Genomic DNA, 26,395 nt, shown 5'->3' with positions numbered 1-26,395 from the left:
TCCCTGCTCTCCTCTCGTGTGGTTGCATGCACTGATTCGGTTGGAAAGGATGTGACAAAGCCGTTGTTGTCCTCTCCTGAGTCAAGGTGGCGTATAACTGTTGTAATCTGTTGTCCTTGACATGCTGGATACTGGCAGTGGAACAGATCTCACGTCTGCGCTGGTCCCACACGTGTTCTATCAGGGACAGATGGAGAGATCTTGCTGGCCACAGGATTACCTCAACCTCATCCAGGCAGTTCATTGAAGCAGGTCCCATGTTTGGACGGGTGTCATCCTGTTGAAAAATGGCACCACGATACTGTCGCATGAGAGGTACCACATGAGGACGCAGGGTGTCCATGAAGTACCATTGTGCCGTCAGTGTTCTCTCAGTCAGTACTGCTTCCCCACACCATTTTGCCAGGAGTACCACTGTTGTGCCTTTCTAAAAATTGCAAACAACGGGGCCTCTCCCCAGGTTACTGCCATACTCGCTGACGATGGTCTTCTGGTGTAGTGCGAAGCCGCAATTCACCACTGAGCACGATGTGATGCTATTTGTCAACAGTCACGGCAACGCTGCAGACGCAGCCGTTTGTGTTGTGGTATTGACAGCCCGGGCAAGGGAGGTAATTCAATCCTCCGACTACTGTTAGTCCTCGACCAGTGGTGCTGGATTATACAGAATGTTACAGGGAGTCCATTACTTGTTTTGGGATGACAGGCGCTAATGTGAAGCGGGTGCTAATGTTCTTGGAGCACAACACGGTCATCGTTCCTTGTATTGGTCAAATATTGTCGATCGGAACCTTACAACGAGTACACTTGCCCTCACGTTGTTATGCAGTCCAACATAGAGCCAGTGTCAAATTAGAATGGCCCATAAATCTGCGTATTGCATGATTCGATCAGAGGGCGAAATAGGAACCCACGATGAGGTCCCTATCAGACTGTTAGGTACTGATAACGCTATCTCTGACGGGTACGGCGTATCTCCGCGTCTTTCACAATCGTGACTCAACATCTGATGTTGTTCACGCCCCTAATATTCTTTCCAAGCCTGGTAACAACGCTAAACTCGAAGAACACTAATGTAGATTGGCGGCCGTTCTACCTATCACATGGATTTGCAACTGTTATCGTTTAAATGACCGATGGTGGTGTGCTCGTATACGAAGTTACATTGACGTCTGACCATATCTTTTGGGGGCTCCGCTTTTTTAGGTCAGGCAGTTTATGTCTGTTGTCAGGCCAGCTTGATAAGTATTCTGAACACTGGAAAATACTCTAGAGTTGGTCACACAGACGTGTTATATACGATTTCCTTTACAAATGAATTGTATTTCCCCAAAACCTCTCTAACATATTTAAATCTTTCTTTGTCTTCTCACCGGTCACGAAAACTAACAGAGGATGGGAGAGCGGTATGCTGACCACATACCCTTCCAATCCACAACCGATGATGCCTGAGAGTAGAGGATGACATGACGGTCGGTCGTTACCATTGTGCCTTCAAGGCCTGATATGACGCTGTGTCTTTTCTTACTGGCCTTTCCTAATGCTGGTTTTACATCCTGGTACTAGCCACAAATGGTTATACTATTAGGTTGTTTGTCTGTGGTATTGGTATCCTTGCATCGACAGTGATTCGGATTCCCCGCGAAGCCGTAGTATCGACATAGAGTGTGAAACACTCCCCTGGCAAGTAGACACAGTTCCACTTGTTTCCGCAAACAGACGCAATCCGAGAGTAGACTGGGCACGATTTTTAAATACATGCGCGCGGTCACGTACTGGCAATTGCCTGGCTTCGCTTGCAGCATTCAGATAGCGACATTTGATGCAGTATCCTTATTTTACGTTTTCTTTCTTTCGCTATTTACTCGGGATTGATATTGCACTCTTACAACGACCTTGGTGTGTTTTAGACTCTGTTAATAGCCAGACGTTCACTATGTGAGCTAAGTCGCTACCGACCACTCGAAACTGCCTTTTGTTCTTCCGGTCACCGCGTCGCTTTGTGTTGAATGATACTGAATTTCTGCTACCTACGGCAAGGATGGCAGTAAATGCTTTATCTTACATTTATCAACATTTAAAAAGAGCCAGCATTCATTACAGCAAGTACAAAGTTGGCCCTATGTCACTCTATATTTCTCTACAATCTACCAAAGACAATACTTTTCCTGTGGACAACAGCATCCACAGCACATAGTCTTACTGTACTGACGGCCCTGTCTGCGATTCTTCCTGGACACCTTCCTCTGTTGCTATTCGATCAATTCACTTCTTACAGAATGACCACTCTTTTCGCGTATTACAGCAGAATTTACGATTTCTACATATCGTACCTCTCATGTGTCACGACATTTTTGTCCTTGCAATAGGACAGTGACCCTAACAGTGAAGTAACGAGATTGTGAGGAGCCTGTAAGGAGGCAGCCTTTCTTATTAAGAGCGCTCGAAAACAACGGTTCTTTTAGAACAACAGCGAAGTGGTTAGCGTTTCTATAGAAAGAGAGTGTGCGTGTAATAAGATAATTATCGACTACAAGGCATTAATGAATAGCAATAGGAATGTTATGGAAGTAACAAGAAAGCGAATTGTTTACTGTGAGTGAATTACTCATTTCATAGAAATCGCGAGTGTTCGAAGTCTCTGCAATGATTCACTCCATGAACGGTACTCTAGGTAGAAAAAGTAATTACCTTTTCGAGTACATCCGATTCTTTGTAAGGTATAGACAGTTACTGGTGATAAGCCGATTGGATTTCGGTGTATGTAGAGTATGAACATAAATTTGTAGGTACAACACTGTTTTATTTCAGCAACCAACAGCGTAAGAGCCTCATGAATTTTAGGGTCAGATATAACCCGACATTACTTTACGGTTTAGCCTCCCTAGCAATATTCTTATTGCCGTGATGTTTGCATTATCTGTCGCGGACGCTACGTTCCTGTGGTTGTTTTCAGGCCCATAAAGAGTCAGGGAGGTCAGGTCACATTACGTCCAATGACGTAATTGCAAAAGTTATTCATATCTTCATTACTTTTGAGTAAGTGATGTATGAAACAACAATTTTTACAAAAGAATGGTCGTGGTCTAACACAGGAGAGAGGGAAGACAGGGGGTTACGGATCAGTCTGCAATTTTCGAGAGGTTAGGAGAAAATGCAGAAAGACAAACTTTCAGCGATGGCAGGTTGATTGATTGGATCAGCGCCAAATACTGTCACAGGACACCTAGGAGAAGCGTGGATTTTGGTACTCGATAGGATGTTCGCGGAAGGAGACTCAAGGAAATCAGGGGTCTGATTAACATTTTTTATTTGAAATCAAACTACTACACTGAACGCTAATTCTAAACACGAGAAAAAGTATAGGATGCTACTGGTTGCACAAAAAAAGTCAGTGTCTTGAGTCCGTGGCGTGAGTGGTAGCAGAAATAGCAATCAGTAGAAGCATTGTAAAGCAATAACTTTGAGAGCAGCACTTCAAGTGAGAAACCAGACTTGTCAGAGCTTACGCGACGCTGGCGACGGTCGACACGGAGTTGGCATCCTTAACGGTCTGACTCTGAACTTTCCTGGGTACAAAACACACTGGTTTTTAAAGGAATGTGAGGGCGCACAGTTTCTCCCTGTCTATAGCGGGCCCAGCAATTCACCTACACCTTACATGCATTGGTAAGTGTGGCATGGGCCTCTGTACCTCCCAGGTATCTCTAGCCAACCACGTTCAGATCCTTTCCCTGCTCCTGCACTGTAGGTGGGTATGTTTCTGGCCTTTACGTTAACAACGACTAACGTTGGCAGCAACAGCTTTCAGCTAAAAGCTAAATGCCACTGCCCTTCCAACTATGGCTGGCAACAGTAGTGGTCTACGTCACTTGGCCCTGTCCTGCGGCCTCTCGTCAGTGGGGACCGCTGTTCTGTTGCAGCATTTTTACCCATTTCCCATCTCACTAGACCCACTGACGCTGCCATTCTCTGGGCAAGTGTCAAGCTCGATGCATATGCGTAAACTTGGCGGTTTGTGGCCATCTTCCGTTGTGACGCCTTACAACAGCGTCTAGACTGTGGATGGAGCTACCAATTAATTCTCTGAAGTGAGACTTCGTCTCTGGATCTGCTTCCCAGAGCATCTGCCTTTCGAAGGGGTCTAGCGTTAGTGTTTACCTCCGGTAGCCTAAACGCTAACACATTTGCCTGTTCTCTGCATTGTGTCTCTGATTTCGTAACTTGGAATGCCCTCCCTGGCTTGCAAAAGCCTTAAGCTTAACAATGTACAAGTCAATACATCGTTAATATAAGACAGAAGCTCTGTCTTATTTCAAAGTATGTCATTCGTGTATAACAATTCATATACAGCGAGCAACACCTGCATTAGGAAGTCTGTAGCATGCAGGCTCCACTCTACATTCGGTAGCTTGAGTTAGCGATGTAAAATGCGGACACACTATGTGTCCAAACTGACAACATGCCATTGAAGGCAACAGATGAAGCTAGTATGGCGCATAACAGCAGCTTCTTTTCTGCTTGTCTTTGTTTCGCTGTACAGTGACGAGCTCAACAAAGTGAAATGGAGACAAGACGGAAGAAATATGCATTTCGTGACTGAGTGCTCATCTCACTGCATTCTAACTGAGAAGGTGATATTCTTCAAGTCACACATTGAGGCTACTGCCAATTAAACTTCTTTCCTTGCATTCATACTACTTGCAGAATGTTTAACAATTGAATCAAGTAGTCCCCTTCATTGATACCTTGGCCCCTTAGTGCAGTCCAAACGTGGGTGTGGAAACCCCGTACTTTACTGAGCTTGTAAAAATTGAGTGTTGATTTCCTTGCTACAAGGGGCAGTTAAATGAAAACCGAACTCTCGCCACAGCGGAACCGTGGAACGGTTACATTCAAAAGTAATCAACAGACTCGTTAAGGCGTTTATTCCATTGGAAGGCGAGACAAAAAATGGTTCAAATGGCTCTATGCACTGTGGGACTTAACATCTGAGGTCATCAGTCCCCTAGACTTACAACTACTTGAATCTAACTAGCCTACGGTCATCACACACATCCATGCCCGAGGCAGGATTCAAACCTGCGACTGTAGCAGCAGCTCGATTCCGGACTGAAGCGATTAGAACCGCTCGGCCACAGCGGCCGGCTGGAGTCAAGACGATCAATTCGTAGAACGCGGTCGGCCGCAGATGGATGCACAGCCGCACCCACTCTTGCACCTTCTCGTCTGATGGGAACCAACGTCGACGCATGTCTTTCTTCAGGTAGCCAAAGAGTGAAAATCACATGGTGAAAGATCTGTGCTGTACGGAGGATATTGTAGTGCTTCCCGACCAAATTTCTGAAGTGTAGCTTTAGTCTAATTGCCAGTGTGGGGGTAGGCCTTATCGTATGCTTCGTCTGCTCGCCGAGTTCTTCGAGCGTCGAACCACAATCGATGCGCAGCGCTATGAAGACACTTTATGGAAACTGCGAAGCGCCATAAAGTCAAAATGTCTGGGAATGCTATCGGATGGAAGCAATCTGTTGCACGATATCATCTCCCTCCCCCCCCCCCCCCCCCCTCTCCTGCCACTTCCAATCGGGCGAAGACAGCGTATTAGCGATTTGTTTGGGAAACACTGCAACACCCTGCGTACAGCCCGGACGTTTCACCGTGTGATTTGCACATATTTGGCGACCTGACGAAAGACATGCGTCGACATCGGTTTCAATCAGACGTGAAAGTGCAAGAATGGGTGCGGTCGTGGATCCGTCAGCGGCCGACGGCGTTCTACGAAACAGGACTCGATTGTCTTGTCTCCCAATGGAGATGTGTGGTGATTGCTTTTGAATGGAACTATTCCATGGTCCCGTTGCGACGGATGTTCAGTTTTCATCTGACTGCCCCTCACAGTTGAGCCATGCTGAAGGAACTTTGCCATTGCGGCGTTCACCATGAGTGGCGTAAAGCTTGCGAGACATCTGAGCTTCCAAGCTAAGTTCCATGAAAACGTCTGCCCCGTCTGGAGTCTTGGGAACAGACTGTTCCCATGAAACCAGTTACCATAAAAGCGTCGCAGAATGGAAACTCTAGCAAGTATCCCGACTGCTAACAAATTAATGTAACGAAAGTCGAGGCCCTGGTAACAGGGTTGTGGTGAGAGAATCCCCACATTCAGTAAATGGAAGGCGCGAAATTCAACTACGAAAATAATTTCAGTGTTCATGGTATTACAGTTCGGATGTTGCGAAAGGCGTTTCTCGACTGTATACACGTTTATGGAAATACAAGTAACAAAAAATTGACTATACACAATAAAATTTCATAAACAGTAAAAATAACGATGTTAATATCCAGTTGAAATACTGGGAGGTTAGACCAAACTCGCAAGGAATGACAGAAGAAATTTATCACATCGCGCATGAAAGTTCCCCTCGATTGACTACCTACATAAGTAATTGCTTGATCCCTAGTGAAGTTAGAAACATAACCCAAAGCCCAACGTTCTCCTCTAGTAAGGTCTGCTGAGTATCGCAAACACATTTATCCACCATTTAAGAATCTCACGTTAATCAAACCGGAAAATGACCTCTTCTAAACTTCATTACTGACTCGTGTAGCACCACAGATTTATCTTCCCATCGCTGAACTGATGGCTACAGCAGCTAAGGAAGCATCAAAATCGCGGAAGACGTGCCAGCATCAAACGGGAGACGGCTAGATGTATACCCTCAGCTGCTTCCCTCCATCTGCGTGAGTCACCCGTGCGAAAAGCACCAAGTTCACTGTGCAGGCCAAGTCCAAGATTGCTTGCGGCCGAACTTACCAACGTCTCTCCAGCTCTCCTGATGACTGAAGAGCACCGCAGACTTGTTCACTTCTCTCCTGCTGAGTTCTGTACTGCGTTTCCCTTCAACACCCGGAGCCATTCCGAGCGCCTTCTCAAAAATATTTTACAATAACGTATCAACTCTCACCTATTGAATTTGTTAGGAAAAGCCGATCAGAAACATTCGCACAAATAGTGAAGGCGTATCCAAACATGTTCGTAGACTCTGCGACCAGGTGACGCTTTCCACCCCTACAAGCAGAAAAACATTTAGCCTTGGGTACATTTCGCTTTCATGAAATGTAGGAAAGATGTTATCTGTGAAAAACAGTCCTCAGCTCACATTCTGGAGACCCGGCTTTGTCAGTAACAGGCTGCTTTTCGTGTTCCATCTCGTCACGGAGCTTTCTCTGGAGAGATATTATATTACCCTGCTGAGACCTTCGTTCCGACTGTGTGGTATCGTACAGGGTTTGTGTTTCCACACCAAGGTCGGCAGTGCGAATTGATAACATAGACTTTAGCAAGGGCTTGCTGTGATCCAGTACGACGATAGGAGGAGCTCCTGAAGACCACACCTCCCTCTCAGCGCAGCAACGCCCTCACACTGAGGTCTATACAGTCTCGGGCTAGCAAGAGCTCTGCCACACTTCATGACCTTATTCGAAGGAGGCCTACTATACGACCAACGTGGTAATTTCTGATGTGCTCGTTCATTTACATGTGGAACATTGTACTGCAAGAGAACAGTTTGTTAATCTGTGCATCAAGTTTTTGTAAAGCCTCGTCGCCAGTTTTGTGAAGGAATTGTCGCTACTGCTGTGGAGCCCGAGTTGCCACTGTTCAAATGGCTCTGAGCACTATGGTACTTAACATCTGAGGTTATCAGTCCCCTAGAACTTAGACTGAAGCTCCTAGAACCGCTCAGCCACCGCGGCCGGATTGTTCTTACGGTAGTCCAAATTCGGACGTTCGTGAAACGGCTTCAGATCCAGTACACCACTAAGACAATTTCTCCGTGCCACTATTATACGGCTATGCCCCAGGTCAGGTAAGAGGACAGGAGAACGAAGATTCTACAACACTCCAACAAATTAGTAACAAAATCACACATATGAGTTTAATGGTTCACTTACCTTTATGACTTATCGAACAATGAAGTCTGCAACACTGCTTGTAATATAACACAAAAGTGGCCCTCAATGGCTAAGTGCAAATAATCGTAGGAAAACTTCACAGTACATAGCAAATGCAATTTACAACAACTGTCCGTTCACTTGCAAGGGTTCACTAAACGACGTTCCCTGTCTAAGTCAGCCCTGGACGATGATCTACAGGGTGTTACAAAAAGGTACGGCCAAACTTTCAGGAAACATTCCTCACACACAAAGAAAGAAAATATGTTATGTGGACATGTGTCCGGAAACGCTTACTTCCCATGTTAGAGCTCATTTTATTACTTCTCTTCAAATCACATTAATCATGGAATGGGAACACACAACAACAGAACATACCAGCGTGACTTCACTTTGTTACAGGAAATGTTCAAAACGTCCTCCGTTAGCGAGGATACATGCATCAACCCTCCGTCGCATGAAATCCCTGATGCTCTGATGCAGCCCTGGAGAATGGCGTATTGTATCACAATACGAGCACGAAGAGTCTCTACATTTGGTACCGGGGTTGCGTAGACAAGAGCTTTCAAATGCCCCCATAAATGAAAGTCAAGATGGTTGAGGTCAGGAGAGCGTGGAGGCCATGGAATTGGTCCGCCTCTACCAATCCATCGGTCACCGAATCAGTTGTTGAGAAGCGTACGAACACTTCGACTGAAATGTGCAGGAGCTCCATCGTCCATGAACCACATGTTGTGTCGTACTTGTAAAGGCACATGTTCTAGCAGCACAGGTAGAGTATCCCGTTTGAAATCATGGTAACGTGCTCCATTGAGCGTAGGTGGAAGAACATGGGGCCCAATCAAGACATCACCAACAATGCCTGCCCAAACGTTCACAGAAAATCTGTGTTGATGACGTGATTGCACAATTGCGTGCGGATTCTCGTCAGCCCACACATGTTGATTGTGAAAATTTACAATTTGATCACGTTGGAATGAAGCCTCATTCGTAAAGAGAACATTTGCACTGAAATAAGGGTTGACACATTGTTGGATGAACCATTCGCAGAGGCCAATCAGCTGCTGATAGTGCCTGCACAAGCTGTACATGGTACGGAAACAACTGGTTCTCCCGTAGCACTCTCCATACAGTGACGTGGTCAACGTTACCTTGTACAGCAGCAACTTCTCTGACGCTGACATTAGGGTTATCGTCAACTGCACGAAGAATTGCCTCGTCCATTGCAGGTGTCCTCGTCGTTCTAGGTCTTCCCCAGTCGCGAGTCATAGGCTGGAATGTTCCGTGCTCCCTAAGACGCCGATCAATTGCTTCGAACGTCTTTCTGTCGGGACACCTTCGTTTTGGAAATCTCTCTCGATACAAACGTACCGCGCCACGGCTATTGCCCCGTGCTAATCCATACATCAAATGGGCATCTGCCAACTCCGCATTTGTAAACATTGCACTGACTGCAAAACCACGTTCGTGATGAACACTAACCTGTTGATGCTACGTACTGGTGTTCTTGATGCTAGTACTGTAAAGCAATGAGTAGCATGTCAACACAAGCACCGAAGTCAACATTACCTTCCTTCAATTGGGCCAACTGGCGGTGAATCGAGGAAGTACAGTACATACTGACGAAACTAAAATGAGCTCTAACATGGAAATTAAGCGTTTCCGGACACTGTCCACGTAACATCTTTTCTTTATTTGTGTGTGAGGAATGTTTCCTGAAAGTTTGGCCGTACCTTTTTGGAACACCCTGTATAACCGAGTGGTCGAGAGCTGCCCTTCTATCTTCCAATTAGCCTTCTCTCCGTTGTCGTCCTGTCATTGGCGGGTTGTACTCGGCCGGGCGAAGTCGATATCTTCATCCTCATCCCCACCCGTGGCACTGACGGAACTCGGTGAGTGACGAGTCTCTATGGTACTGACACCAGCTAGCGTCTTTGCGCTTGTGGTGCTTTTGCCCTGGCAGCGTCTTGTTCCGATCAGCACAAGTGACGCTTAAATAGTCAATAACAGTTGTAAGTTATCAAAAAATTCTATGGCAAAGATCTGTACAAAATTAAGTAAATCTTTTATTCATATACGTGAAATAATATTCATGTGGTCTAGCTTGTTGTGGCGCGTCACCCGGGCATTCAAAGGACCTAAATTTGTGGCTGGACTATAATAATTTCGCTGGTCACACCACTTGAAATTATATTTCCGGAGAAAACCTTCGTCATGTAATCTCTGATAGCTTCCAAGTTAAGGTTTTTCGAAATAATTGTGGGACTTCGTGAACAACCTTTGCTCTCCGTATACGTATATGGTTGTGGTGTCTGTTCTCGGACATGTCCGAAAGAACAGACACCATAACCAGATAAGTATACAGTTCTGTCAATACCGGCCATGGCCTTCTTCTCCTGTGCGGATGCACACATATTCCCCGAACTCTTACGGGACTTGGTAAGAATGTCTTCCACGAGTAATGAGTGTGTTGGGGTGGAACACTTCGAATGTAGTGTGTGGACATACATAGTGAGAATGTGGGTCTCGCGTGAGTCGTGCGCGAGATAGTCCCTGCAGTCGCACTATCCTCTGTGTCCTCGGTGGCTCCGTTGGATGGAGCGTCTGCATGTAAGCAGGAAATCCCGGGTTCGAGTCCCGGTCGGCGGGCACATTTTCACCTGTCTCCGTTGATATATATCAACACCCGTTAGCAGCTGAAGGTATTAATATAATTCTAATCTCTTTATTCTCCGTCTCTCTCTGCATGGCGCAGCCACTTTCTCTTTAGTAGGCGTACAGCACTTGTTGCACAGAGCCTATAGGAGACAGACAAATCAGTCACGGCCATTGAAAATCTTTGTGTAAACGTTTCTAGTGCCAAAACCATCCTTCATCCGGTCGCAGACGGGGAAAGTCAAAAAGCACACCGGCAGCCGCTTCCAGGAACGCCGTAAGTGGAGTAGAAAGCTTACAAGCTGGTCTAAATTAGCTCGTCCATTGTATTCAAATGACGAGGCGCCGCCCTGCCGCTACTGTGCCAGCTGTAAAACACGTAATAATGACCACCGCCGCAGCGGCTGACGCACGGCGCGGCGCGGCGCCACCGAGCCGCGCTTCCCATTGTGCGCCGCGGCTGGCCGGCTGCGTGCGCGCGCCGGCTGCGAGCGCGTCCGATCGCGGGCAGCTATTGAAAGCGGCAGGCGGCGGGAATGCGGCCTGCCCCGAGGGCTATGAATTTCTTGAATGGCACATTAAAAGGGCTGACGTGCAGGTGGCGGGTGGACGGGGGGGGGGATGTGGGATAGGTTTTGCGCCACGTCCCGGCGCGGTGCAGGGCTACGTCTTGTTTATCGCGCGGCCCGCGAGAACCGGCCCGGCATTAGCGAGTGTAATAGCCGGTATGATTTAGCGTCGCCCGCGCCGCGCCGCCGCCTCTGCCGCCGGCCGCCTTGTCCTGTCTGTCCGTCTGCTGGCGCGCGTCGCGCTTGGCTACACCGAATGCCGGCCCGCCGTGCTCGCTCGTTACACCGGCCTGCCCCGCAACACAAAGGACGCTTGTCGCCTGCCGCACCGTCAGCTACTGCGGCTTAGGTCTGCTTGTTCGATCCGATGTTCTCACGCGATGTTCTTCCATCCCGCGTTTTCACACACTTTTGTCTCTCCGGTTGGTTGGTTGTTTTGGGGGAGCGGACCAAACAGTGAAGTCATTGGTCCCGTCGAATTAGGGAATAATGGGGAAAGAAATCGGCCGTGCCCTTTCAAAGGAACCATCCCGGCATTTGAGTAAGAGATTCAGGGAAATCGCGCTAAACCTAAACCAGGATGGCCAGACGCAGGTTTGAATCGCTGTCTTCCCAAATGCGAAGGCCAGTGTGCTCTCTACTGCGCCACCTCACTCAGTGTCTTTCTTGCTTTTTACGTCGGAGATGTTTGTCCAGGGCTTATGACAGGAATGTACCCGTACAGATATGGTATCGCAAGAAAAGTGTCTGTAGTTCACTCGTGGGTGACACAGGCCTTTTTTGTTTTACTCGCTTTCCGGACGTGCCCATTCAGCCAACTCAATAGTGGAATGTCAGCTATGACGATACGAATATAAGGACAACACAACACCCGCTTCCCATGTGGAGAAAATCTCCGACATGGCCTGTAGTCGAATCCGGGTCACTATGGTTAACAATCTGTCGTGGTGACTGTACTGTGCTGGCGTAAACTGAAGCGCGAAGATCGACAGTAGGGGCTGGACAAAGCGCGCCTATCACTAGAGAGGCCAGAGACACACCAACAAGCAACACGCCGCCAACGCCCTCTCGACAGCAAGTGTATAGACCGCCGCTGCTGACTGGAAGGCCTCGAGACTCACTCATCGAGTTTGGCGTCTGCCAGTATGTTCTCAGTTCACATCACAGGCTATGACAGTACATAGCGGCTAGATTAGTGACAATAGCAAGATTACCGGTATTGCCTGCAAGAGGACTATTAGTAATGAGCTTGTACCACAACATATTGACTCTATTCCAGTTAAGTACGAAAAGAACTGTGATAATCCACGTGTGAATTTATGTTGTAGAAAGAGGATACCAGCCCCTCATTACGTCATCCTCGCCCTTGTGGTACAAGACTCTACAGCGGCGGCGAGGACACTACATGCGCAGCTACCGACATTAATATTTTTCTATGTAAAAAACATGTTTTGGATTGTTGTTCTTCTGAATAATTGTAACACTCAAATATCATTTTCGGTCAATATTATCACAAAATTTCAATTATCTTTATGTAATAAAAGCTTAAAAAGTCATTGAATTTCGATATTGGATTAGATGACAAAATACGCTGCATAATTGGTTGAACCTCTGCTGACGTCATGGGTTAGGAGTAAGACGAAGCTATACGTATGTTGCATGAGTCTTAGCCAAAGTTAGTGATCCTTTTCCGTACTCCTTCTACAAACAGTTTAGTTGTTTAGTGATGGAAAACGCATTTACACCTTTTAAGTAACAACGGAAAGGAATTTTGTGAAGGCTGATAGTGGAAGCCTTCTGAAAGTTAATACAAGATCACTCGTGGTGGTCGCTTTGTTTATTTTTTATTTCTTTTTCTAAATTTGACGTCTCTTGTTGTACTATGTGTGATCGACGGGGTTTCAGCATATTGTTTGTGCAAGCTGCCTGTCACAGTCCCGAACCCAGCACACAAATGACGAAGAAAGCGCTTCTATGATCAAGTAGAATCCAGCAAAAGTCATACAACTGTTAAACTGATAGTTATTCATGCTGCTAAATGCGAAAGCCGCTGAAGTTTCGTTAACCACAAAATAAAATTTAATTGCGTTCATATAATTGAAAACGACTCAGTTAATTGTCTAGGTTAAAGGAAACAAATATGTTTCTTGCCATGGCACTTGTAGTACATTGGAAACACCGCCATAGTGAGACTGAAGTTCAGAGAGGGGGAGGAGGAGACAGAGAGAGGGGCAGGAGAAAATGGAGAAAGAGTGGGGGTGAATGGGGTGGACAGAGAGAGAGGAACGAGGAGCAGATGGACTAACAGAAGACTGGAATAAATGAATACCCGGGCAGCAACGGGTTTCTCAGATAGTATTGGTATAAAAGTATGTACTGTACACTTCTGGCCATTACAACTGCAACATCAAAAGTGCAAGAAACGTCAAGTTGGCATTCGCTAAGAAATTTGAGAGATATTTGTCAGATCCCTCTTATATCTTTATGCTTTTCTCAACTTTTCACCAACTTTTGCCATTTTCTAAACGTGAAGGAAATCAACCCCTCACAAAGAAATGTTCTGACATGAGTGAGACCGATTCTGATCTATCTTTCTACCACAGTTGTGCAAGGATGTTCTGTGAGTGTTTTAGGAATTTGTGTTGAACCTACGACCCGCAAGGTAGGAAGACACCAACTCACCATGCAGAGTTCATAAGAGTTCAGTAGCATGGACAGTGATGTAATCAGTCAATGATCTCAATGACGGTTCCACTACACTCTCTTTAAAGAAAAAATGATCACTAGCAGAAATTAGTTCAGACGTAGCTATATGGTATCAAAAAGTGAAAATCTTAGATTTTCGTTATTAAGGTTTATTTTTCCTGTAAGTATGACTTCATGACATAGCAGTGTTAGTAAAATTACATACAGGATGGTAAATTAGTGATATTGGGTGTTCTAAGTTTCTTTAATAGTGAGATTGTTGGTGACCATGTCTGGGGGTCAATAAAATAGAAACAAATTAAATGCAGTTGGGGGCCCGAGATATCATTTAAGCTAAAATTCACAATGAAAATACCCAAAAATGAGTGGAGTCTATATAGGGTACGTAAATATCTCTGCAAATATAAATGCACATTTAAAACAGTTCATATCTTCAGAGAATAAAGCACTCTGTAGTGGATGATTAATCCTTTTCGTCAGATCGGATACATCGCATGTTTTCATTTCATTTCAAGTATGCTCGACAATCGTGAATACATTCAATTACAGGTCATGCTGAATGTACGAAATAAGTGCCAATTGAATATCACTTGCTGGGGTAGCGCGAGTGTGCTTGTTTACCTTTCATCAACGGCGGCAGTGGCTGTTGTTGACACGAGCTGCGAACATGAGAATCTATTCCAAATCTCTCTCTACCGTTAAACACCAGTCTGAAATTTCCTACATCTTCGGTGAAGTCGAGACTCCTAGTTGTTTCCTAGCTAATTAACTGCCATGGTACAAACTATGTGGCTGGAAGAGCGCGTACGTCATTGCCCTCAAATCGCTCGTAGGTGTTAACTGTTAGTGCTCGGTGCAGTTATCTGAACTAGGAGACTTTACAGTTTAACTTCTTAAGAGTTAAGACGAGCCTGTGAACAAGTATTCACGTAATAATTCTCACAATTGTCTCAGTGCGGCTCGAGTCGCCTTGCTCAAACAGTCGACGATTTTCTGCAAGGGAAGTGCTAATTTTTCAGTCATTATTTGACTATAGCAGAGCTCGTGGCCACGATTTTTCTTTTTGGCCAATCGGAGCATTCATACTTTTGTAATTCCACCCACTACAGTTTCTGTAGCCTATCAAAGGCATTGTTTCTGTCGTAGGTCAGAGTTTAACTTCTGCTAGGTAATACTGAGACAAACAACTTATCTCCACACGGGTTTTAACATAGGTGGCAACAGTGAGTAACGAATGTTTTGAGCTGGGTTTCTCTGAACGTTTATCTGCAGTGTCGCCGCTAAAAGCGGGGACAAGGGCAGCTTTTGCTGCCGACCTGTGCAGTGGCTCCGGCATCGCATTGCATTTGGTGAATATCCTGCTGTGATGGTTTCGGCCAAACAGGGGACAGGCCTTACCATTATAAAATTCTCCTTTCTTCAGAACTGCATCTCGTAGTTCAGTTTTGTGAAATTACTTGCGTACAATTACTAGTGTGAGTGTTAGTCGTTTATATTCATGCAATGTTACATTTTCACGTAACTATGTCATATGACATATCTATTTAACTGGAATTGTTTCAGGAATTCAATGTAAGGTGCGTTATTTGTCTGACCCCTTACAGTATGCCATTGTTTTCTTTCAGTTTGCATGGTTCAAATGGTTCTGAGCATTATGGGACTTAACTGCTGAGGTCATCAGTCCCCTAGAACTTAGAACTACTTAAACCTAACTAACCTAAGGACATCACACAACACACAGTCATCACGAGGCAGAGAAAATCCCTGACCCCGCCGGGAATCGAACCCGGGCGTGGGAAGCGAGAACGCTACCGCACGACCACGAGCTGCGGACTGTTTGCATGTTTGATAAATGATAATCTGGATCTGCACTCCTCTCTTCCTACTTAAACCAATTAATGTGAAAACCCTATCTGGCATCAGATGACAAAAAAGTAGATTAATGAAAGGAACATGGGGAGATCCTGGCGTGTGTCTCATTACTTGCACTTTGACCGGAACATCCGCCTGATATTTTTAAAAGTCGTTTAAGATTGGTTTTCGCCAGTAATTTCAGTGTGAGCCCAAACAGAGTGAAAATGGTTTCAGCTACCCTCGTAATTAGCACCTTATAATAGGATCTAGATAGACACTCTGATACTCTTCTTAACAGATCGAGAAACATACATTATTGAAATAATATTTGTTCTTCATGTGAGGTAACGTTCAGATGGTCGAGTTTCACACGAGTCACGTACCTCTTCCGGCAAAGTGGTCCCGTGTGACTTGTGTGCAATAGAGAGCGCAGGTAATGTATACAGCAGAGTCACTTCTCAGGACGGTCGCCCTACAAGCCTGGAAGGAGTCTGTCACAGTCTATTCTCGGCAGTATGTACCAGGAGGGACACATCACTGATTAATGGTGGAGACACACCCCTTGCAGATACATTAGCTGGTCGTGCGGTAGCGTTCTCGCTTCCCACGCCCGGGTTCCCGGGTTCGATTCCCGGCGGGGTTAGGGATTTTCTCTGCTTCGTGATGGCTGGGTGTTGTGTGCTGTCCTTAGGTTAGTTAGGTTTAAGTAGTTCTAAGTTCTGAGGGACTTATGACCACAGCAGTTGAGTCCCATAGTGCTCAGAGCCATTTGAACCATTTGATACATTAGCTTCAGCCCAGGAAAGACTGCTCAGAAACTAATGACTGCTTATGTCCCTAGGCGAGATACTATCTCTGTTGAACGCTGACAACCTTAAGTAGGATTTTACATCCCAGACAGATGTATTGACACCAAAGGAGTTTACCAAAACCATGGGAATGGTTAAGACACTTTTAAAAAAATATTCATGGTGGCAGTAGGAAAACGAGAATTTGCTCATGTCTCGTAGGCTAACTCCAAAACTAGAGATCACATTGACTGCTAAAATGTGGTTTGGATCCTTCTGACGCTCATAAGATGAGAGGAGGGGACTCGTGTGGAATATTTCTATCTTCTGACGGGTGAAAGAAATAAGCACGAGCCCTGGTTGGCTGGCACTGGTTTCTGGCGGAATTATTTTTGTTGAGGTGTTTTGGAGAGTTGTAGAGAGCAGAGTCTGTTCCAGAGATCGGTGGAGAACAGCCGCTTCCTGGTTCTGAGATCGAAGGGGACAGCTCATTCGAGATTCAAGGCAGCAGCCGAATGCTGAGTATCCTGACTGCAGTATTAGGATTTGATGCAAACGGGCATTGTGTGAAGTTTAGGGACCTTGCGATCAAGTTAGAGGCGCTTCACAGACTGACTCACGATTCTTCATTTTTTTACTTCAGTTCTCTCGTGATTTTGGATGCAAATTTCGTTACAGTGAATTTTGGGTCAGCGCGACTTGCCTGTTAAATTGCCTGGTGCACATATTAATTCCAGTGGGTCTCTAACCTCTCCTCAGAACCATGAGTAACACAATTACACACATCAAAAAAAGTTTTGCATCACCTCGATTGCGAGAGATTCGGAACCTGTACAGAAAATTGGAATAGAGATCAACATAAATATCGTTTCAGCCTTTTTTTTGCATCCCTCAGAGTGGTTGCCGGGTCACGATGTCCATAAACAGCCATTTTCAATCTATCCCAGGCATGTTCGATTGGGTTCATGTCTGGAGAACATGCTGGTCACTCTAGTCGAGCGATTTCGTTATCCTGAAGGAAGTCATTCACAAGATGTGCACGATGGGGGCGTGAATCGTCATCCATGAAGATGAATGGTTCTCCAATATGCTGCCGATATGATTGCACTATCGGTCGGAGGATGGCATTCACGTATCGTACGTCCGTTACGGCGCCTTCCACGACCACCAGCGGCGTATGTCGGCCCCACGTAATGCCACCCCAAAACAGCAGGGAACCTTTACCTTGCAGTACTCGCTGGACAGTGTGTCTAAGGCGTTCAGCCTGACTGGGTTGCCTCCAAACACGTTCCCGACGATTGTCTGGTTGATGGCATATGCGACACTCATCGGTGAAGAGAACGTGATGCCAATCCTGAGCGGTCCATGTGGAATGTTGTTGGGCTCATCTGTAGCACGCTGCATGGTGTCGTGGTTGCACAGATGGACCTCGCCAAGGACGTCGGGAGTGAAGTTGCGCATCATGCAACTTATTGCGCACAGTTTGAGTCGTAACACGACGTCTGTGGTTGCACGAAAAGCATTATTCAACATGGTGGAGTTGCTGTCATGGTTCCTCCGAGACATAATCCGTAGGCAGCGGTCATCCACTGCAGCAATAACCCTTGGGCGGCATGAGCGAGGCATGTTATCGACAGTTCCTCTCTGTATCTCCTCCTTGTCCGAACAACAAGGCTGTGGTCCACTCCGAGATGCCTGGGCACTTCCCTTGTTGAGAGCCGTTCCTGGCACAAGGTAACAATGCGAGCGCGATCGAACCGTGGTACTGACCGACTAGGCATGGTTGAACTACAGACAACACGAGCCGTGTACCTCCTTCTTGGTGGAATGGCTGAAACTGATCGGCTGTCGGACCCCCTCCATCTAATAGGCGTTGCTCATGCATGGTTGTTTACATCTTTGGGCATGTTTAGAGACATCTGTGAATAGTCAAAGGGACTGTGTCTGTGATACAATATCCTCAGTCAATGTCTATCTTCAGGAGTTCTGGGAAGCGAGATGATGCAAAAGTTTTTTTGGTGTGTGTATTTCCGCCACATTATTTACGGTTTATTCAGTCAAGATCCCTGTTTTGCACTGTGTTTTCTACTACCTTGTGGACGCACCGGATGTACTTCACTTGTAACTGAGACGGTTAATACTCACGTATTTTTCATATTATTTTTGAACGAAGACGTTCGCCATTTTCAGTTTTCCTATTTGTATAGATCTCTGCAAAATAAATGTATAGTAATCTAATTATTCTTGATATCATTTTCGTAGCTAGTTAACTCCATGTCACTTGAATGTAGAGTTAACCGCAATTATAAGTAACAGACATTGTTTCTTATGACAGTTCCGTGATGAAAATCTTCTAATAAATAACAGACAGCTTCCGATCTGCTTGAAGGTCATAGGATATATCCTTTATTTCGTATTAATCATTGTTGCTCTGGCATTTGGTACCCCTTGTTTTAAATCATTAATACAATGTAAGAGCAACCGTTTACTTAGTTCTAGCCCACATACTCATCAGTAATAGACTTCTTTCAAGTTAAAAATAAAAAGCTGTTGTCGAAAAGTTTGCTTTACGCCTGACATTCAGATCTGTAGTTTTTTTTACGAATCTGTGTTACCCTTCCATCCAAGACTTAAAACGTTTTGCTGAATTATGTACTTCCTTGTGTTTACAGTTACTTCAGTACTAAACAGCTAGCCATGAACACTCCTACACTATGAAGGCATAATGCAAAAGTGTACCACGTACTTGACTAGGCAGATGATCAGCATTTCACAGCATCTGTACAACGCAGATATGAGTAGCACTATCTACATTCCACATGTTAGGAAAGATTATGCAGTGGTTTTCTCATTCAGACATTGCATTTGAGAGTTGTCTGTTTATGAGAGGTTCATGTTATGTGCTGTGTGAGAAGGGGAAGTGTTTACCAGTGCCTCTTGGAATTCGACAGCGGCAGGGTCATGGCCTGTCGAGTTAGTGCTGTATCGTTTCGCGGTATTGGTGCTCGCGTTGGTCAGGATCCCACGCCTGTCATGATGATATGGAATCAATGGGTTCAAGAGGACCATACTTAGCACCAGTCACGGATCTCAATGGACTCACTCGACACGCGACTAGCACTCGAGAGGATATACATACCATTCAGTAGGCCAAGCAGGATAGGCCACATATCAGAAGTACAACGGCTAATGTTGAAATCACCGCGTGTGAGAACCAGAGGTGATCGTGTTTTGTGCCCAATAGGCTCCAGTACCATCATCTAGTTGCTGGGGCCATAAACAGATGACGATTGTTGTCTGCCAATGTCCATTCTCGTTCCAGCGTCCACGCATGGATATGTTCACTTTGACACTGTACTCAAAACCAGGACTCCTGTGGCTGATGAGGTCTTTCGACGTAGCACTCAGTCCATAGTACTGCAGAAAATTTTGTACTGTGCGTGGGTATACTTACTTTGCTGAAAAAAAAAACTCAAGATGGGTGACAAGGGTGGCTACTGGGCATATAACATGATCACCTCTGGTTTATATAGGCAGTGGTTTGGATAATAGCCGTTGCGTTTATGATCTGTTAACGCCTTTCTCTGTGGTCTGTCCTTGAGACCCCTGTGGCGTTATCTTTCAACAAGATAATGGCAGACCACATGTTGACCAGGCTGCCCTGAGCTGTCTCGATGTAGAGGGTGATCGAATGTTACCCTGGCTAGCATATTCTCCACATGTCTCACTAACCGAAAACAGCTACTCATGGTTTGTCAAGGGGACCTAAAACCCTCAGTAACTATTGCGCAATAATACTGCTTAAATATATTGCGCAAAAGTGCAAGGCCAAGAACGGCACAACATTACTGCGCAGGATTTACGCCCAGGACGCATCTGTTAGAGTTTTGCCTCTGTAACGAACATGCCGCCGCTTGATGATGTGGAACTTCCATGTGTTACGAATGAGTTGCTTGTCTTCGAAAACACAAGCATAAACTATGCAGAACGGACAAAGCAAGTCTGAAAAGCTTCCGGTAAACATTTAAATGGACTAGGGGCTCATTTGCTGTACCCTGCTCTCGTAAACCACAACAACGAGCAATTAGAAATCAAGCAAGTGAAATGTGTAATTTATTGTGTACAATTACTGTTTTCTGTGCATTTCTCTACTGCAACTACTACGACAAACAAAATAAAACAATTATTTACTGATTACTGATTGAAAGGTTACATGATCTTACGTCCGTGGTATTACAACTTTTGGAAGAAGAAAAACACAAGTATGCTGGCCGGAAAGCTGGCCTGGTATCATTCGCCAATTCTGAAAACTGCTACAAGTGAAATAAAAATTTCCGCTTACTGTGAGGACATCATGATCTTCAGTTTCCTCTGCTATTGTGGTCAACGAGGTATTTGGTGTTTCCTGTACAGCCAGGAATTTATTTCCCCAAGTGACAGCACACTCCCTGATTTCGTACCATTTAAATTTTTTCTGTTCTTTGCGGAAATTCGTTCAGAGCGAAGTGAATCGCTCTCGGTTTCAACTGGAACTGCGGTTTATTATTCAATACTACCCTAACGGAGTACAATACATTGCGCAATATATTGAGTGAATTTCTATATTTTTAAAGATCTATAGTTTCCTTCACTGTCTTGCGCAAACTGACATAATCGCTCCCAGACTGTCAATATTATTGCGCAATAAATACAGAGAGGCGTAGGGCCCGTTAAGTGTGTATTCCCACTTCCACCTTGGTTCGGAGTTTACGTTAGATATTAGGTCACTCTAATAATGGGTAAGGTAAAGCAGAAATACAAGGGCACACAGAAGCCAGCCGCTGGTCAAACAAACCTTCAGGTAAAAGAAGGCTTTAACATGTTTTTTTTATCGTTGTGGCAAACTTATATGTAGCGTTGTAGTCAACTTGGGTTAGAAGGCAACAGTTGTTTGTGAGTTGGCGAAGATAAAGACTGTGAAGCTACGAGAGTAACTGTAGTTCTTGTCATAGCGTGTTTTTCACAAATATTGCATTTAGATCTGTGGTTTCTGTCCATCATTTTGAAGATCGTTGGATTCACCAGTTCCAACATTTCCTAAATTTGGTATACAGCTGTCGCCGCTTCTTACATACCTCTTCCCATCTTCCTATTTTTAAATGTGTGTTAAATCTTACGGGACTTAACTGCTAAGGTCATCAGTCCCTAAGCTTACACACTACTTAACCTAAATTATCCTAAGGACAAACACACACAAGTATGCTCGAGGGAGGACTCGAACCTCCGCCGGGACCAGCCGCACAGTCCACGACTGCAGCGCCTGAGACCGCTCGGCTAATCCCGCGCGACATCTTCCTATGCTTCCTCATCTTCGTCTATTGATCTTTTCCTCAAAGCCTCCTTTATCCTATTTGACCAGGCAACATTCAGTCTTCCTCTTTTCCTTCTCCATTAAGGGTGGTACACCAGATCTTCTTTAGCGATGTGTCATCTGTCATTCGCATTGTATATCCACACTAGACGAGCTGCCGTTCTATTCTGAAATTTTTTCTTGAGTCTGGGTCAGATCCCTAATAGCTCTATTCCTTGTGTGGTCTCGCCGTGACATGCTGCATCATATGAGATAGTCCATTTCCATAGCTCTCAATTTGTTTCATTTTTTTCCTATAAGCTCCTAGCTCTCGCACCCATATATGGCTATAGCCTCAGCAGTGTTTCATAAGAACGCATTCTTTACTTTCCATCTTATCTTAGAAGAAAATGACAGACGGTTTAGTGCCTGCATTGCTGTTTTCTGTTTAAATGTTTTACATGCCGTGATATGCTTGGCCTGTACTATATAGTTAAAGAGATCTGTGGCTTGGAAACTCATCACTAGTGGTGATGACATCGTTTCCGAGCCACCACAGGATGCCTCGCCTGTTGGGCCAGTGGCCGATTCTCCGGCAAGGTCCCGACAGTCACAGAGGGCGGGCCTATTAGTTATAGGGAGCTCCAACGTTAGGCGGGTTATGGAGCCCCTCAGGAAAATAGCGGGTAGGTCGGGGAAGAATGCCAGTGTGCACTCGGTGTGCTTGCCGGGGGGTCTCGTCCGTAATGTGGAGGAGGCCCTTCCGGCAGCTATTGAACGCACTGGGTGTGACCGGCTGCAGATAGTAGCACATGTCGGAACGAATGACGCCTGCCGCTTGGGTTCTGAGGCCATCCTTGGTTCCTTCCGGCGGCTGGCTGATTTGGTGAAGACAACCAGCATCGCACGCGGAGTGCAAGCTGAGCTTAATATCTGCAGCATAGTGCCCAGAGTCGATCGCGGTCCTCTGGTTTGGAGCCGTGTGGAGGGTCTAAACCAGAGGCTCAGACGACTCTGCGACTATAATGGTTGCAAATTCATCGACCTCCGTTATTGGGTGGAGAACTGTAGGGCCCCCCTAGACAGGTCAGGCGTGCACTACACACCGGAAGCAGCTACTAGGGTAGCAGAGTACGTGTGGCGTGTACACGGGGGTTTTTTAGGTTAGAGGGACCCCCCCCCCCTTGGGCGAAACGATAAAATACCTGACGGCTTACCAGAGAGGACATTATCATCGTTGATAAAGAACGTCCGTCCTCAGAGACCAAAAACAGGAAAAGTTAACGTAATATTGGTAAACTGCAGGAGTATCCAGGGCAAGGTTCCTGAATTAGTATCTCTTATTGAAGGAAATAGTGCGCATATAGTATTAGGAACGGAAAGTTGGTTAAAACCGGAAGTGAACAGTAACGAAATCCTAGACACAGAATGGAATATATACCGCAAGGATAGGATAAACGCCAATGGTGGAGGAGTATTTATAGCAGTAAAGAATTCAATAATATCCAGTGAAGTTATTAGCGAATGCGAATGTGAAATAATCTGGGTTAAGTTAAGTATCAAAGGTGGGTCAGATATGATAGTCGGATGCTTCTATAGACCACCTGCATCAGCAACCGTAGTAGTTGAGCGCCTCAGAGAGAACCTGCAGAACGTCGTGAAGAAGTTTCGTGATCATACTATTGTAATAGGGGGAGACTTCAATCTACCAGGTATAGAATGGGATAGTCACACAATCAGAACTGGAGCCAGGGACAGAGACTCTTGTGACATTATCCTGACTGCCTTGTCCGAGAATTACTTCGAGCAGATAGTTAGAGAACCAACTCGTGAAGCTAACGTTTTAGACCTCATAGCAACAAATAGACCGGAACTTTTCGACTCCGTGAATGTAGAAGAGGGTATCAGTGATCATAAGTCAGTGGTTGCATCAATGACTACAAGTGTAATAAGAAATGCCAAGAAAGGAAGGAAAATATATTTGCTTAACAAGAGTGATAGGGCACAAATCGCAGAATATCTGAGTGACCACCATCAAACGTTCATTTCTGAGGAAGAGGATGTGGAACAAAAATGGAAAAAATTCAGAAACATCGTCCAGTACGCCTTAGATAAGTTCGTACCGACTAAGGTCCAAAGCGAGGGGAAAGATCCACCATGGTATAACAATCATGTACGAAAGGTACTACGGAAACAAAGAAAGCTTCATCATAGGTTTAAGAGTAGTCGAATCATAGCTGATAAGGAAAAGCTGAACGAAGCGAAAAAGAGTGTAAAGAGAGCAATGAGAGAAGCATTCAACGAATTCGAACATAAAACATTGGCAAACAATCTAAACAAGAACCCTAAAAAGTTTTGGTCATATGTAAAATCGGTAAGCGGATCTAAATCCCCTATTCAGTCACTCGTTGACCACGATGGCACCGAAACAGAGGACGACCGAAGAAAGGCAGAAATACTGAATTCAGTGTTCCGAAACTGTTTCACTGCGGAAAATCGTAACACGGTCCCTGACTTCAGCTGTCGCACGGACGCCAAAATGGAAAATATTGAAATTAACGATATCGGAATTGAAAAACAACTGCTATCACTTAGTAGCGGAAAAGCATCCGGACCAGACGAGATACCCTTAAGATTCTACAGTGATTATGCTAACGAACTTGCCCCCTTTCTATCAGCAATTTATCGTAGATCGCTGGAAGAACGTAAAGTACCTAGCGACTGGAAGAAAGCGCAGGTCGTTCCCATTTTCAAGAAGGGTCATAAATCAGATGCGAATAATTATAGGCCTATTTCGCTTACGTCAATCTGTTGTAGAATAATGGAACATGTTTTGTGTTCTCGTATTATGACGTTCTTAGATAATACAAATCTCCTTCATCATAACCAACATGGATTCCGCAAACAGAGATCATGTGAAACTCAGCTCGCCCTATTTGCCCAAGAAATTCACAGTGCCGTAGACACTGGCGAGCAGATTGATGCCGTATTCCTGGACTTCCGGAAGGCATTTGATACGGTTCCGCACTTACGTTTAGTGAAAAAAATACGAGCTTACGGAATATCGGACCAGGTTTGTGATTGGATTCAGGATTTCCTAGAAGAAAGAACACAACATGTCATTCTTAACGGTTCAAAATCTGCAGATGTAGAGGTAATTTCGGGAGTACCGCAGGGAAGCGTGATAGGACCTTTATTGTTTACAATATACATAAATGACTTAGTTGACAACATCGGTAGCTCCGTGAGGCTATTTGCAGATGACACGGTTGTCTACAAGAAAGTAGCAACATCAGAAGACTCGTACGTACTCCAGGAGGACCTGCAGAGGATTAATGCATGGTGCGACAGCTGGCAGCTTTCCCTAAACGTAGATAAATGTAATATAATGCGCATACATAGGGGCAGAAATCCATTCCAGTACGATTATGCCATAGGTGGTAAATCATTGGAAGCGGTAACGACCGTAAAATACTTAGGAGTTACTATCCGGAGCGATCTGAAGTGGAATGATCACTTAAAACAAATAGTGGGAAAAGCAGGCGCCAGGTTGAGATTCATAGGAAGAATTCTAAGAAAATGTGACTCATCGACGAAAGAAGTAGCTTACAAAACGCTTGTTCGTCCGATTCTTGAGTATTGCTCATCAGTATGGGACCCTTACCAGGTTGGATTAATAGAAGAGATAGACATGATCCAGCGAAAAGCAGCGCGATTCGTCATGGGGACATTTAGTCAGCGCGAGAGCGTTACGGAGATGCTGAACAAGGTCCAGTGGCGGACACTTCAAGAAAGGCGTTACGCAATACGGAGAGGTTTATTATCGAAATTACGAGAGAGCACATTCCGGGAAGAGATGGGCAACATATTACTACCGCCCACATATATCTCACGTAATGATCACAACGAAAAGATCCGAGAAATTAGAGCAAATACGGAGACTTACAAGCAGTCGTTCTTCCCACGCACAATTCGTGAATGGAACAGGGAAGGGGGGATCAGATAGTGGTACAATAAGTACCCTCCGCCACACACCGTAAGGTGGCTCGCGGAGTATAGATGTAGATGTAGATGTAGATGAGCTTTTGGCAGCCACAAATTTTCCAGGCAAGCACTTTATTAAGGAAATCTGCTCTATGGAATACCTCTGGGCAATGTACAGTGACTTGAGAGGAAAGTAGTTCAAAAAATTTGTCCAGTTTTTAACTAAACAGTTTGATTGAGAGGTGGCGAAACCAACAAATGAGACGTTGTGAGACAAACTGTAATTCCAGTTATGGCGAGTTTCTAACGTATATTGTACACAGAGCCGATTGGAGAAACCTACACAAGATGTCAGGATATCTGTTGGGAACCTGTGAAACGTCAACGACGCTAGTAAAACGTTATTAGAGTTCAATCTTTTATTCTCAATGTCTACAAATCGTCGGTCTTCTGCAACAGTCTCGGCTGCTGCTCATTCAACTGTATGTTGGCTTCTAGCTGATGTCCATCGAGTCAGCTCAGCAGTTGCATGCCCAAGAGGAGATTTCAGCGACCCTGGC

This window comes from Schistocerca serialis, chromosome 7 (genome assembly GCF_023864345.2).
Source record: "Schistocerca serialis cubense isolate TAMUIC-IGC-003099 chromosome 7, iqSchSeri2.2, whole genome shotgun sequence".
Classification (NCBI taxonomy): domain Eukaryota; kingdom Metazoa; phylum Arthropoda; class Insecta; order Orthoptera; family Acrididae; genus Schistocerca; species Schistocerca serialis.
Note: the sequence above shows the minus strand (reverse complement) of the source record.